This window comes from Podarcis gaigeae (assembly GCF_964106915.1).
Source record: "Podarcis gaigeae genome assembly, chromosome: 9".
Taxonomy (NCBI): domain Eukaryota; kingdom Metazoa; phylum Chordata; class Lepidosauria; order Squamata; family Lacertidae; genus Podarcis; species Podarcis gaigeae.
In genome coordinates this window covers 65787105-65800601 of record NC_139685.1, presented here as the reverse complement: position 1 = coordinate 65800601, position 13497 = coordinate 65787105, and the positions used below count along the sequence as shown (strand labels likewise).

The 13497-nt window shown below is 43.8% G+C and overlaps 1 protein-coding gene across 7 annotated transcripts in view; it reads left to right on the top strand.

Moving 5' to 3' along the window:
- The window catches only part of ARHGAP24 (Rho GTPase activating protein 24), a 415266-nt gene that overhangs the window by 280792 nt on the left and 120977 nt on the right, over nucleotides 1–13497 (top strand). The window contains exon 1 of one of the 7 annotated variants that reach the window (XM_083756503.1): nucleotides 9518–9945. The exons of the other annotated variants lie outside the window; for them this stretch is intronic. The gene's annotated coding sequence lies outside the window, so the exon portion shown is untranslated. Of the gene's footprint in view, nucleotides 1–9517; nucleotides 9946–13497 lie in introns of those variants that run through there. 7 annotated transcript variants of the gene reach the window in all.

Sequence of the window (13497 nt, the reverse complement as noted above, 5' to 3'; positions counted from 1 at the left end):
GTCTTTAAGCAGAGGCTTGACAACCATATGTCAGGAGTGCTCTGATGGTGTTTCCTGCTTGGCAGGGGGTTGGACTCGATGGCCCTTGTGGTCTCTTCCAACTCTATGATTCTATGATTCTATGATTCTATTCTATATGGGACACATAAAAAAGGATATTCAATAGCAGAGCAGGGAAAGATCCCTTCCTGAGACCGCAGAGAGCTGCAGCAAAAATAGACAGGACTGGGTTTAATGCAACAGTGGTCTTCCTCCATCTAAGATAGTGTCATATCACAGCTACTATGCGGAGTGCGAAGAGCTGAGAATAAAAAGGCCTGTCCCTTTATGAATTCAGTGTACCTTGCACAATGGCCTAGATTAACTATGTCAACATTCCTGCTCTGCTGGCCAGGGCTAGTGTCAGGGGGTAAGCATTGTCGACTGCTTGCTGAGACCCACACCCTTGTAGGGGCCAACTACTGTTCCCTAGAGACTCCTAGTCCTGCAGCTGCTCTGCCTTATGGGACCTGCCTGCTCACCTGCCCTCTTCTGAGCATGCAAGCAATGACAAGAGTGAGAAAATGGAGGAGGAGCATTCACCTTGTGTCATGGACTGGCCGGGAGCAGAGGAGTTGTGGGAGGCACAAGTTGGGAAACCCCCAAGAGAAGAAGACTCAGACTCCAGGGGCTTCTTGGGAGGCCAGAGGAACAAAGGAGAGCAGTCTGGGAGGAGGTGTCGGACACTGAAGAGGCAACAAGGTTTAGTGAGCAGGAGGAGTCTGTGTCAGAGAGAAGTCCAGACTCAAAGGCAGAAGCAGGAGAGGAGGGAGGCCAAGAGGCTGGGGAAGAGGCATGGGTGTCTCCCCCTTCTCCTGCAACAAGCTCCCCTCCCCACTGGTCTCCCAGAACCCTAAGAGGTTTGAATAGGGCAGAGCAAAGACAAGTAAGACGACATAGACTCAGATTGCTTCAGAGGGAACCGAGTGAGACTTAGGGAGCTGTGGGAAGGCAGGGACAACTGCAGTCCCCACAACTGCCTCATAGGGGCAAGATCTACCAGGACAAGTTGCTGTGCTCTCTAGGTCTGGCCTCCTGTGCTGACCTTGTTTGCCTGATTTGCTGTGATTTATTGCTGACCTGTTTCCAACACCTGCTCCTGACACCTCGTTTCTCACGCTGTGCCTCTGGGCAGTCGTGAGGATCTTTAGTTCAGTTCCCCACATTTCAACCTCAGTTTGCAAATTGTTTTTTTAAAAAACCCTCAGGAAAATTCATTAACATTTTAGGGTGAAATTTTCCTAACATACACATTTTTTTTGTATGCAATTCTGCCTAATATACACATTTTTGCAAACTGTGCTTATAAGCACAATGCATTTTGTGTATATTATTCTCACAAATATATATAGTTTTATGCATTATAGCATGTGCATTTTTGCACACATTTCTTGGCTGGAGGTTTGGAGAAGTGAGAATTTTTCTCTCCATTCCTTATGAATTTGTATCACAATCACCATCACCATTGCTCCTGGTCAGGGTTCGAGCTAAACAGCCATGCTATTTTCCAGGATACCCTAGAATCATAGAATCTTAAAGCTGGAAGGTACCTAAGGGTCATCTGGTCCAACCCCCTACAATATATGAATCTCAGCTAAAGCATCCATGACAGATGGCCATCCAACCTCTGTTTAAAAACTTTCAAGGAAGAAGAGTCCACCACCTCTCCTGGGAGTCTGATTCACTGCCGAACAACTCTTACTGTCAGAAAGTTTTTCCAAAATTTTAGTAGGAATCTCTTTTCTTGTAACTTGAAGCCATTGGTTCAAGTCCTGCCCTCCAGAGCAGGAGAAAACAAGCACTCTCCCTCTTCCATGTGACAGCCCTTGAGATATTTGAAGATGGCTATCATATCTCCTCTCAGTCTCCTCTTTTCTAGGAGGAGGCTAAACATTTCTTGGCTAAACATACCTAGCTCCTTCAAGTGTTCCTCATAAGGCTTAGTTTCCAGACCCTTGATCATCTTGGTTGCCCTCCTCCGCATACGTTCTAGCTTGTCAACATCCTTCTTAAATTGTGCTGCCCAGAATTGGACACAGTATTCCAAGTGTGGTCTGACCAAGGCAGAATAGAGTTGTACTACTACTTTCCATGATCTGGACGCTATACTTCTCTTGATTCAGCCTAGAGTAGCATTTTTTTGCTGCTGCATCACACTGTTGACTCATGTTAAGCCTGTGGTCCACCAAGACCCCTAGATCCTTTTAACATGTACTGTTAATCTTCTCACTTGCTTCCCTAGGCATGCTCAATCAGCACTTGGCTTTTTTGCTCACCCCATTTTTTAGTCTTAAGAAAAATGGGGCGGGGAGTGCTTCTGGAACCCTTGGGTTCCTCAAAGCCTGTTGACATCTTCCTCTTGTGCCAGTTCTTGCTACGTAACAATTGACACCCATGGAACGAGTTCACTATGAGTGTAGGATAGGCAGCAAAAGAAATTGGTTGTTTTAGTCAACACATTTGAAGAGCTGGCCACTGAGGGACCAGTTGCATCACCGCCCGCCCCAATCAATGGTAGCAATCTAATTGACTTCAAAAGAATGAAGATGGAGGCTTCGGGAAAGAGTCAGAAGGTGCAACTGCCTCTTAAAATGTCTTTTCAATGCTCTCTCATTAATAGCAACTAAGGGTCCTCTCACACAGGACAGCAGTAACAGATGGCTTCACGAAGCAAAATAGGGGCTCAGCTACAGTCGTAATAAATTACATAGAAAGAAGTTGGCGGGCTGCTAATATTCTGTCTCTGTTGAGCGAGCAAACAGCAAGACTGTAAACTATCTCCCAGACATCCTTAAGTATAGATTAGAATGTGTGGCTTTTCACGGCGTTCAGTCAGCGAAGACTGGACAGGCTAAGCAGAGGTAGTAGCCCCCAAGGCTACATTTGTGAAAGCATCAAAAAAAAAAAAAAAAAGCCCCCACCCTAAAATAAGCCAAGGTTGAAGATCTGTTCTAAGGCGCTATCCTGCTTTTAACAACCCGAATTAATAAATAATGACTTCCTACATTTCTTGGCTCTCTCTGAGGTAAAAGTAAACACAACTGTTATTAAAAATAGTATTTCTTTTCTTCCTGTGTTGCCTGAAAAAATGAACTATTTTTAAAACTGTCTGCCCCACATTTCATGAAGACTTACAGCCACTTTCAAAACCCAGATTCAGATTGGTTTTTAAGCCAGTTTATGTCATAGACTTCCATTAGGGTGAAAAAGCATATTTCCCTTGCCCTCCCCACCTACGTCCGCTGTTTGAGGCAGGATACTTCTGAATACTGTGGGGTAACCCACCTCATATAACCAACATGCTGAAGTTTAATTAATGCATGAAGGGGTTAAAACCATAGAGTAAGCTGCTTGCCAGGCTTAGCTAGGTTACACCCCCTCACATTGAGAGGAAGGTAATTAAGCATATTGTTACCCTTCACTCTACCCGAGAAGATCAGGGTGTAAAGAGGTCTGAGCTGGTTGCTCGAAGCTCAGCCTGCATGGCTCTGACAAGCCATTCTTGTGTTCCTACACCAATAACTTAGGAACATTCACAATTGTAATAAAGCTGTTTTTTTTTGTCTGTGTTTTCTGACTGATATATGGGAAAGCACATGCACCTGACCTTTGGAGAGTTTGTAAGTAAACTATTTTAAACTTACCAAACGTGAGGTCTTTTCTATGCTAAGGCAAGAGGAAAGTTTTGAAACTCACAAGAGCATATTTTTAAGGGTCTAACAGCTTATATTTCCACACCTAACTTTGCTGCATGTTTTGTGATTTTAAATATCTGCTGGGGTTCTCTCATCAAAGAGTACTTGCCCCAAACCTGGATCTTGGCATCCAGGGTATTATCCTTTTAAAACTTACTTTTTCTTGCCACCAACAATTACCAGTTGCTGGAAACTACAGGGGGAATAATGTTGTTGAACTCTGCTTATGGGCTTCACATGAGCATCTGGCTGCCAGTGTAGGAACAAGATGCTGAAGTAGATGGACCACTGGTCTCATCCAACAGGGCTCTTATGTCATTATCATCACCACCAAAGTCCACTCAGATTTTGGTTGTTGAATATTAGTGTTATGATTGCCGGCTTGGTTGCTCGAGAGCAAACAGGCAAGACTCCCCGTTGGTCTTTTCAAGGCTTTATTATTTGTCCAAAACGTTCACAGTGCAGACCGACTCAATTCCATATCTGCTCAGTCGCTAGCAGAATCTGGGAGTGGGCGGCCCTTAATCTTTTCCCGGCTTTTTGACCCCCATCCTACACCTCCCCTCTCTGTGCATGGGCAAAGGGGGACCTGCCTCCCCCCACACACTTTGCTCAGGTTCGGCGCTGTGGCTCTCCCCTGCATCCTCCGATCCTTGCATCCCTTCCCCACTGGAGGCGTGGCTTCGCTCCTCCCCGGAGGACGAACTGCTTCTGAAGATCTTTGGCGGCTCCCTGTAACCTAGTTGCCCTTCCACCTCCCGCCTCTGAGCTGATGGCAGTTCCCTGACTATTAGTATGTATTCAGTACTGTTTAGATGTTGCTGTTTGCTGCTCAGAAATATATATTGCATTTGGTTTCTGCTTTGGACAGCTGCTTCTAATGTTTGATTTCATTTTCAATATTCAATAGTTGAACATTGATATCTGACACCCAATGATATTTTGTTTTTGTTGATTAAGTGGTACATAAATCCTATTTTAAAGAAATAATTGCTTCACAGAAAGGATGCACAAACTGGCCACTATGCAACAGAGAATAAAACCCAATGATTTGAAGAGATTTAAGTGTTCCTAACTCTATCACTGATTGCAAGGAAGATTTCAAGCAGGGTTGCCGGCATATCTTTTATAATTTGGATACTTATTTTTAATCACTTTCCAAATTATTTTAAATTTGTGACTCCCTTTCTCTGCCAGATAATAACAGAGTTAACATACATGTTTATTCCAGCTAAACCCAATAGGTCAAAGACTACAATCCTACATATTCAGAGGTAGCCATAGCTGAACACTGTCTGTCTGCCCAACTTCCAAGTAAATGCACAGAAGACTGGGCTGAAGCTAGCTTAAATACAAGCAGCCTGGCATTTCGGTTCCGAATCGTGACTGTGTTTTAACAGTCAGCTTGTGCAGACACTGGAATGGAATCTAGCCCCCATTCCCATTGATTTGTTGGCATTGCAAGGTTAACAGGTGCTAAAACTATAAAAACTTTGTGACTCAACTGTGCACATCTGACACCCAAAACAAGCAATTGTCCATCCAATCTGACAGGCTAATGAGTGATTGCCAGGGTGATGGGAGAGAATGAAAGAGGCAGATATGAGCTGGAGGTTGCTTGTTTTGTTGAGAGTGAACAGGACCTAGATGCCTGCCCCATAAGATGATCTGTTTGTAGCCATGCTACTTACACAGTTACTCTCCTAAGGTGAAACACATTATCCCCATTTTACAAAGAAAGAAGCAAACACCACTGTGATGCAAGCTAAAGAAAACGCTGCTTAGCACACCAACAGTAACAGCAGCTTTCATTCATGGTAAATGGGGAAAAGGTAATGTCATGAACATTTTGCTGCGAAAGCCTGGATACTACACACAAATAATTCTCAAAAAGCTATCAGGACTGTGCTCATATCAGGTATCTTGGATTGTAAGCCATTATTGTAAAATAGGAACCACTTACTTTGGTGGGAAGATGATATAGAAATGTTGCTAGTGAGAGCCAAGTTAGAAATAATAATAATAATAATAATAATAATAATAATAATAATAATAATAATAATAATAATTTTATTTATTTATACCCTGCCCTCCCTGGCCAGAGCTGGGCTCAGGGCGGCTAACACCAATAAAATCACAGTAAAAACATAATAGGGGAAGAAAAGAAAAACCAATTTAAAATACAGGTTAAAATGCAATTTAAAATGCAGCCTCATTTTAAAAGTAGCGAATAGATCAAGACCATAAGGGGAGGGCAACATAAGGGTCAGACTGAATCCAAACCAGAGGCCAGGTGGAACAACTCTGTCTTGCAGGCCCTGCAGAACGATTTCAAGTCCTGCAGGGCCCTAGTCTCTTGTGACAGAGCGTTCCACCAAGATGGGGCCAGTACTGAAAAGGCCCTGGCCCTAGTTGAGACATGGCATCTTCGATGACTTTCTTTTCTTTTTTTTAAATAAATATTTATTAAAGTTTTTTGATACAGATACCCAAATAATAAACAACATTGCTTATATCAAAACGTGTTTTCATCACTTCTTTGGACTCCCTCACGTCTCCCGCTCCCACTTACATCGTTAAAAAGTTTTTCCAAGCAAATTATCAACTTGTTTACAATCTTGTATCCACTCATTTAAATACAATCTAGTAATTCTCCAAAAGGTTTGTGTTTTCTTTAACCTCACTTATAATCAAATTCAGATCTAATTTAGTGGTGGCCAATTATTTATGATCTAGCATCCTTCTTAACATTCAAACAAATTACAATGTTTTTGTAAATACATCTTAAATTTCTTCCAGTCTTCCTCAATCCTCTCTTCTCCCAGGTCTCGGATTCTGCCAGTCATCTCAGCCAATTCCATATAGTCCATCAGCTGCATCTGCCACTCTTCCAATGTGGCATCTTCGATGACTTTCTACCCTCCACAGCAGCGTCTCAATCCAGATTTATGAAGGGCTGTAAATCCATCTGCTTACATCCAGAAGGTGCCAGATTCAATTCCCAGCATCTCCAGATGGAGCTCAGAATCACAGTATCATAGAATTGTAGACTTGGAAGGGAACAACCCTTTGCAATGCAATGCAGGAATCTTTTTGCCCAAACTGGGGCTCAAACCCACAAGCCTGAAGATTAAGAGTCTCATGCTTTACTGATTAAGCTATCTGGGAATGTCCTCTGTCTTAAACTCTGGATAGTCAACGTAGGCGATACTGAGCTAGATGGATCAATGGTCTGACTCAAAATAAAACTTCTGCTTCCTATTTGGCCCCACTCTGCCTTAAATTTACTTTTAAAGAGCCATTCAAACAATTGATAATTGCAAGAACGTTGCCTTGTCTTGTTTTGCCACAAGTACAGTGGTACCTCAGGTTAAGTACTTAATTTGTTCCAGAGGTCCGTACTTAACCTGAAACTGTTCTTAACCTGAAGCACCACTTTAGCTAATGGGGCCTCCTGCTGCCACCGCGCCACCGGAGCCCAATTTCTGTTCTTATTCTGAAGCAAAGTTCTTAAACCAAGGTACTATTTTCTGGGTTAGCGGAGTCTGTAACCTGAAGCGTATGTAACCCGAGGTACCACTGTAATTCCTCCACCCACCGTTCAAGATGTAGTAGTGTTTAGCATGGCGAACATAGGGGGAATGTGAGGATGCTCACGCTGTGAACTTGACGATATCAAAACTACTTAACCTTCATGATTCCCAAGTAAAGAACCTTGGGATTTATGGTTGAAGACTGGAATGGGAGGCTGGTGGCCCTGAACTATAACTCCCATAATCCCATTGACCATTCTGGTTGGGGCTGATGGAGACTGCAGTCTAGCAACCTGGACCACAGGTTCCCCCTACCTTGTTTGAGGGTAGGACTGTAGAGTGGTGAAGCACCTGTTTTGCATGCAGAAGGTCTCGAGTTCATTCCCTGCTATGTCTAGCTAGAAGAATGAGGTAGCCAGCAATGGGAAAGGGCTGCTGCTGCCCATAAGTGTAGACATTACTGGACTGGATGGTAAAGGTAAAGGGACCCCTGACTGTTTGGTCCAGTTGTGGCCGACTCTGGGGTTGTGGCGCTCATCTCACTTTATTGGCCAAGGGAGCCGGCATACAGCTTCTGGGTCATGTGGCCAGCATGACTAAGCCGCTTCTGGCAAACCAGAGCAGTGCACGGAAATGCCGTTTACCTTCCCGCCGGAGTGGTACCTATTTATCAACTTGCACTTTGACGTGCTTTCGAACTGCTAGGTTGGCAGGAGCAGGGACCAAGGAACGGGAGCTCACCCCATCGTGGGGATTCGAACCGCTGACCTTCCAATCGGCAAGTCCTAGGCTCTGTGGTTTAACCAACAGCGCCACCCACGTCCCTTGACTGGATGGACAAATAGTCTATTTCTCTATTTAAGAGGCAACTTCCTATGTTCTGTGAAATGACTCAGGGCCCCCAAAAAATTCCCATGACCTTCAAGTGATGTATGATTCCCCAGGTCCTTTGGCAGAGGGGTGGGATGGGAAAATCATTCAACTTAATCCAACTAGTTTATAATTGTTTTATTAGCGTAGATGGGTCAAAATATGAAAAGATGCTCTCAGGGTATTTTTTTTTTTGTGGGCGTGGGGGGATGAGTTTTAAGATGCAGTCAGTTCACTTCTTTTTGTGTTAAGTCTGCAGTCCACATCTCTGCTGATCCGTTTCCACTTACAGATTAGCTTTCAGCCATGGTCTGAATGGCACTTTTTAGTCTCTCTTGTTGCTCTCTGATAGTTAGCTAGCTGCCTGGTCACATGGCATTCAGCCCAAGGGTAACTCCGGCAAGTGCTTGAATAATAATAATAATAATAATAATAATAGCTATTTTTAGTTCCTACACAATAAGCCACTTGATTTTGCAGCCTGTGGGAATGAACCGGGGTGGCTGTACTGAAACTGTAACAGAAGGTCTTTTTAAAGAGATCAGTAAGTTAAGGGCAAACAATGCACATAAGAAAAACATCTTGACCAGAGAATTAATACTAGGTGTTGTTAATGTATGGGGGAGTGTTTACATTTCTCTGCAGCACCTTCAGTGCACTGTTTTCCTTCTTTAAATCTCACCTTGCTTTGTATATAAATGCACAGAAACACACACAGATTTTTATTGCTCTTTTCTCCAAAGTTCCACTCTTTTGAGTCGCTTGGGACACAATCCACTGCTTTGCTTTCCCATGCAACCCCCCCCCCCATTGAAATCAGCTGACCCTGTATCCTGTATTTGAGGAGGAGGAGAAAAAGTAGGAGTTAAGTTTAGCACGCCGTCACTCGCAGCTACCATCTGATTAAGACTTTCAGGGTTTCATTCCACAAATTCCTTTCGCAACCATCAGCTATTAAATCTGGAAAAAAGCAGAGAGAGAGAGGAAAAAAACTTCCTTCCAACATCCTCCTTTGGAATCCTTCTGCAGGAACTGAGTCAAAACATCAAACAAGTATAAAGTCACTTATGTCCAAAATAAGTTTTTCACGAAATGGTAGACTTTTTAATAAATAGCTGTATATGGGCATCTTCCATCTGATCTTTCTTTAATAGCCGAAGTGCTTGCTCCCACCTTTCTCTCTCTCCATTATAAACAAGCACCTAACTTCCATCAAAACTGAATGGCTCTGGCCACACAGTACTTGAAGACAAATTCTGTAGTCTAAAAGTTTTTTCCCCTCTCTCCCCTGTTTTGTTTATGACTGGAGTCGGGAGAGGGTTCTTGTGTCTGCAGGCTGGCTCGGAGTCAGTGCCCCTTTTGGACTCTCTGATTCATTGCTCTCCTGACCTCCCGTTTGTCTCACGCTGTGATTTATATAGCTCGGCGCTGCTTTCAAAGCCGAGCCTTTCCAAAGGCGTTTCGGGCGGGGGCGGGGGTCCCATTCCCCTCTTTGGGCTCCCACTGTTCACCTTGCAACCGCCCTTGCCTTCTTTCCCCACCTGACTCTCAACAGTTCTCTCTCTTCCTGTGTGTGTGTTGCCAGTGCCACACCGGTGTCAGTGAGAGAGAAGTTGTTGCCATTCCTGTGCGATGGAGTCATGGGAGAAATTGCAGCGAGCGCACAGATAGTGGGAGTGCAAGAGGCAAAGCTGGCTGAGCTGGGAAGCGGCTCGTAGTAGCAGCAACAGCAGCTTGGGCTGGCAGCGCTGGAGGTGTCCGCATTTGTAGCTGGCTCTTCTTTCCCTGGGAATACTTGCTTGAGGAAGGTGAGAGTTCAGTCTTGCTTTTAATTTCTTGCATGTTTCCAGCTCCAGCTGCTTAGGGGAGGATGTGTGTGTCTGTGTGGCTATGCTTGTTGTCTCAGCTCTAGCAACATCTCATATATTCCAAACCCTGCCAAAGTCTAGAAGACTTTTGTGTGTGGCTTTACTCTGAAATCTGTCTGTGTCCTAATCCTTCCCAACACACCAGATTCGATGCTAAGGATTGGGAGAGTCAAAGTGGGGAGATGATGAGGTTTTGTTTCTTGATTCGTTTTCAAGTGGTGGCATTTTCCTATGTAGCTAATTATATTTTTCAACAACTCTCTTTGCACATTCAAAACCTAGCAGATGCACTGCTCACCTGTGATTGTATCCCTGTGTTCATTTTGAGGGCATGTTGTGTTTAGGATTGTGCAATGTTTATTATTGACCCAAACTTTAGAGGAAAACATGTGGGATTCCTAACCCTCTTTTACTGCATTCAGGGTTTATTATTGTCGTTCCCCATTAGTAAAATTGAACTCCGTAAACCAGCAGTAACTTTGACACACACAAGTGAAGGATGTTTTAGTAGCCCCAGTAACCATTACCTTTTGTTTGAGATAATGTACCTGTGTAAACATAGCCACTTGCTGCAGTGTTATACGCCTACATGAAAAAAGTCATCTGATATATCTCTGCTTACATGTGCATTACCTTTACTAATAAGGCTGGTATGGCATATGCAAACTCTCCGTTTCGAAATTATGGCACAATGACCTAACTAACAGCACTTGAGATGTGTGTGAAATAGGATTCTAGCAAAGGTGATGAGGCCTTGGACTCCCTAGTCCTTGAATCCTGCTAACAGGAAATCCAAACTTTGTAACTGGAATAAATCATGCAACTTTAGGAAAACAGCACCCAGTTTTATTGCAATGTAATTTTATTCTCTTGCTGCTTTGGAATCTCCTTTTCCCAAATTAGGGATTTCCCCCTAAGTGTTATTATTCATGGCATAAGTGAGGATGCTGTAGGCTCAAATATCAGCAGATGTGCTCAACAGGTGTACTGTATAAAGGCACAGAGATGAAGCGCTGGGCACTATGAAAGGAAACTTATCTTTATGATGAAGACCCATACCAGAACCCACATTCAGATAGCAACAACTTTCCACACATCTTCATGTGCCCTCCCTCCCTACAACCACAAGGGTTACTGATCTGCTCTTACATTTTAAACTAGCATAAATACTTGGAAGCGAGATAGGGAAGGGATTTGCACAGAGAGAGTTTGCATATCACAAGACCTCTTAGCACAGAGTACATCTTTGTGTGTGCTCGGTAAATAAAGGTATGTTGCACTCCACTCTAATATTTTCCCTAAGTGTAGTACTTTACCTTTGCTCATTGGAATGAATGTAGAGGTGCATTCAGGAACACCACTGACACGTGAGCTAAACCTACCCCACTGAATCTTGGCTGCACTAGCAGCATGGCAGAATATTGGGAGGCTGTCAGGGAACAATTGGTCATTACACACACACACACACACACACACACACACACACACACTATGTAGATGACTGAATATTGCCATACTGGGTATATGCCAAAGCTGATTGGTCCCAGCCTTCCTGAAGACTCCTGCAAAAGGAATCGGAAATAGACTGCAAGCATGGTGGTTAACAGCTGATTTGTTTGCCATTTGACTATGCATCTTGTGATGACAGGCGCTTAGGGTAGGTATAATTTGAAACTGCAAAATGAATAATTAAGGTACCCATCCTAGGGGCAACTCAGGTGCCTGAGATGTTTCTAGCTATAATTGCAGGTGTTGTGGAGCATGGCTGAAATGACATCATCCCTACTATCCTCTTTTCTTAATTCCAAGAGTCATGGTAAACAAAACCTGACTTTCTCTTGTTCTGTTGCAGTGTGAGAATTAGCAGACAGGGGATCCCTTAATGCAGGTGTGGGGAATCTTCAACCCTCTAGATGTTGTTGAACTACAACTCCCATCAGCCCCAGTAAACATGGCCAATGACGAGGGATGATGGGAGTTGTGCAAACATCTGGAGGACCAAATGCACCTTATACCTGCCTTAATGTAATCCACAAATCCCACTCCTCGTCTTGGCCAAATCATTCTGCCCCAAAGCCTTCTATAAACAGTAGCTAAGACAGCTGATATGAAAGATATGTGGATGCTTTCATTCCACCGCATTGTAATTTAAGCATGACTTTTCCTGAAGTAAGTATATAGGATGCCTTGTCTCTATCCCTAGACCATAGTTTTAGAGCTGCTTTGCTTAAGATACCCTTTCTCTGTTTGAACTGGCTCTCTTAGACCTCACCAGGCAAAGCTTTTGGTCTAGGCCCAGTCCTCAAGGAATCCTTGGCTGGCTCCCATTATGTCTCCCCATGACTTGAGCCAGCTGACTCCATATATGGCAGAAGGTTCCAAAACAGACAGACCTGGATATGTGTGAAGTGTTGCTGCAGTTCATTTATTGTCCTGGAGCCCACCACTAAAGCAATAATACATACCCACTTTTGCAAATCATGCGAGTGCTTGAGAAGGGATTACTCTTCTGTATCCACACTGCACAAACATCACCAAAACACTTCAGGAAAATAAAACCCAAGCAACAAGCTGAGAAGGTTAATTAGAATTGCTACGGCCCAAATGTCCCATCGCATTATGCATTGCCTAGTTACTGTAAATGTTTTCTGCCTTATTTATGTGCGTGAATGATGCTTAGTCCTTAGTTTAAGAGTTATTAACCTCAAAGGGCACGTTTGTCCACTTTCCACTAATAAGAGCTGTTGCAGCTCTGCTGCTTGTGTCTTTGTTTAGAAAGCAAGAAAGGCTATTCTGCCATTTGTCACAGTTCTGCTCTGGCTTTGCACAGCCTTGTTATGTTGAATGAATTTAGAGGATCCGCAGAGGGTGACTTTGCATTGCTCACCCTTTTCGCAGTGTGGAAAGTCGGCTCAACCTTTCGAATGCAAAATAAAGTAGCAGTCCTCAACTGACAGCCGACAACTGAGTTTCCATCAAAGGATTTGGTCACGGACCAGTCTATCGGGTGCTAAGGGAAAAAGTAAACTTTGCAGCGAAATGTACCGCGGCATAAAAGCTTCATTAGATGAGTCCTTTTGGCAGATTTGCGCACCAGTGGTTTCTGGTGTGGCTGTTTCAAACTGTGAAGCCACGGGGGCAGGGCAAATATTGTTCCCCTTGAGCAGGAATGATTGTGAAGAATGCCAGCGCTTATACCTTTCTCGGCCGCAGTCTCTGCTAACTTCCTTGACTGCACAATGACACACTTTGGTCATGGGAGAGAAGCAACATTGGGCATGACAACTCAGAGCCAGATCAGTTAGAGATGCGATCCCCTCTGAATTTTTCTCAGAACAAACCTAGTTGGGATAGCATGAAGGGCACTGTTGCGATAGGACGAAGCATTGTCTTCTTCCACCCAATGGAAGTTCTGAATGGCACCGGAATACGCAAAGTAAACATGAGCTGGGAAATGCTGGACAGAGCTGAATAAAAAATATATGGTCAGGA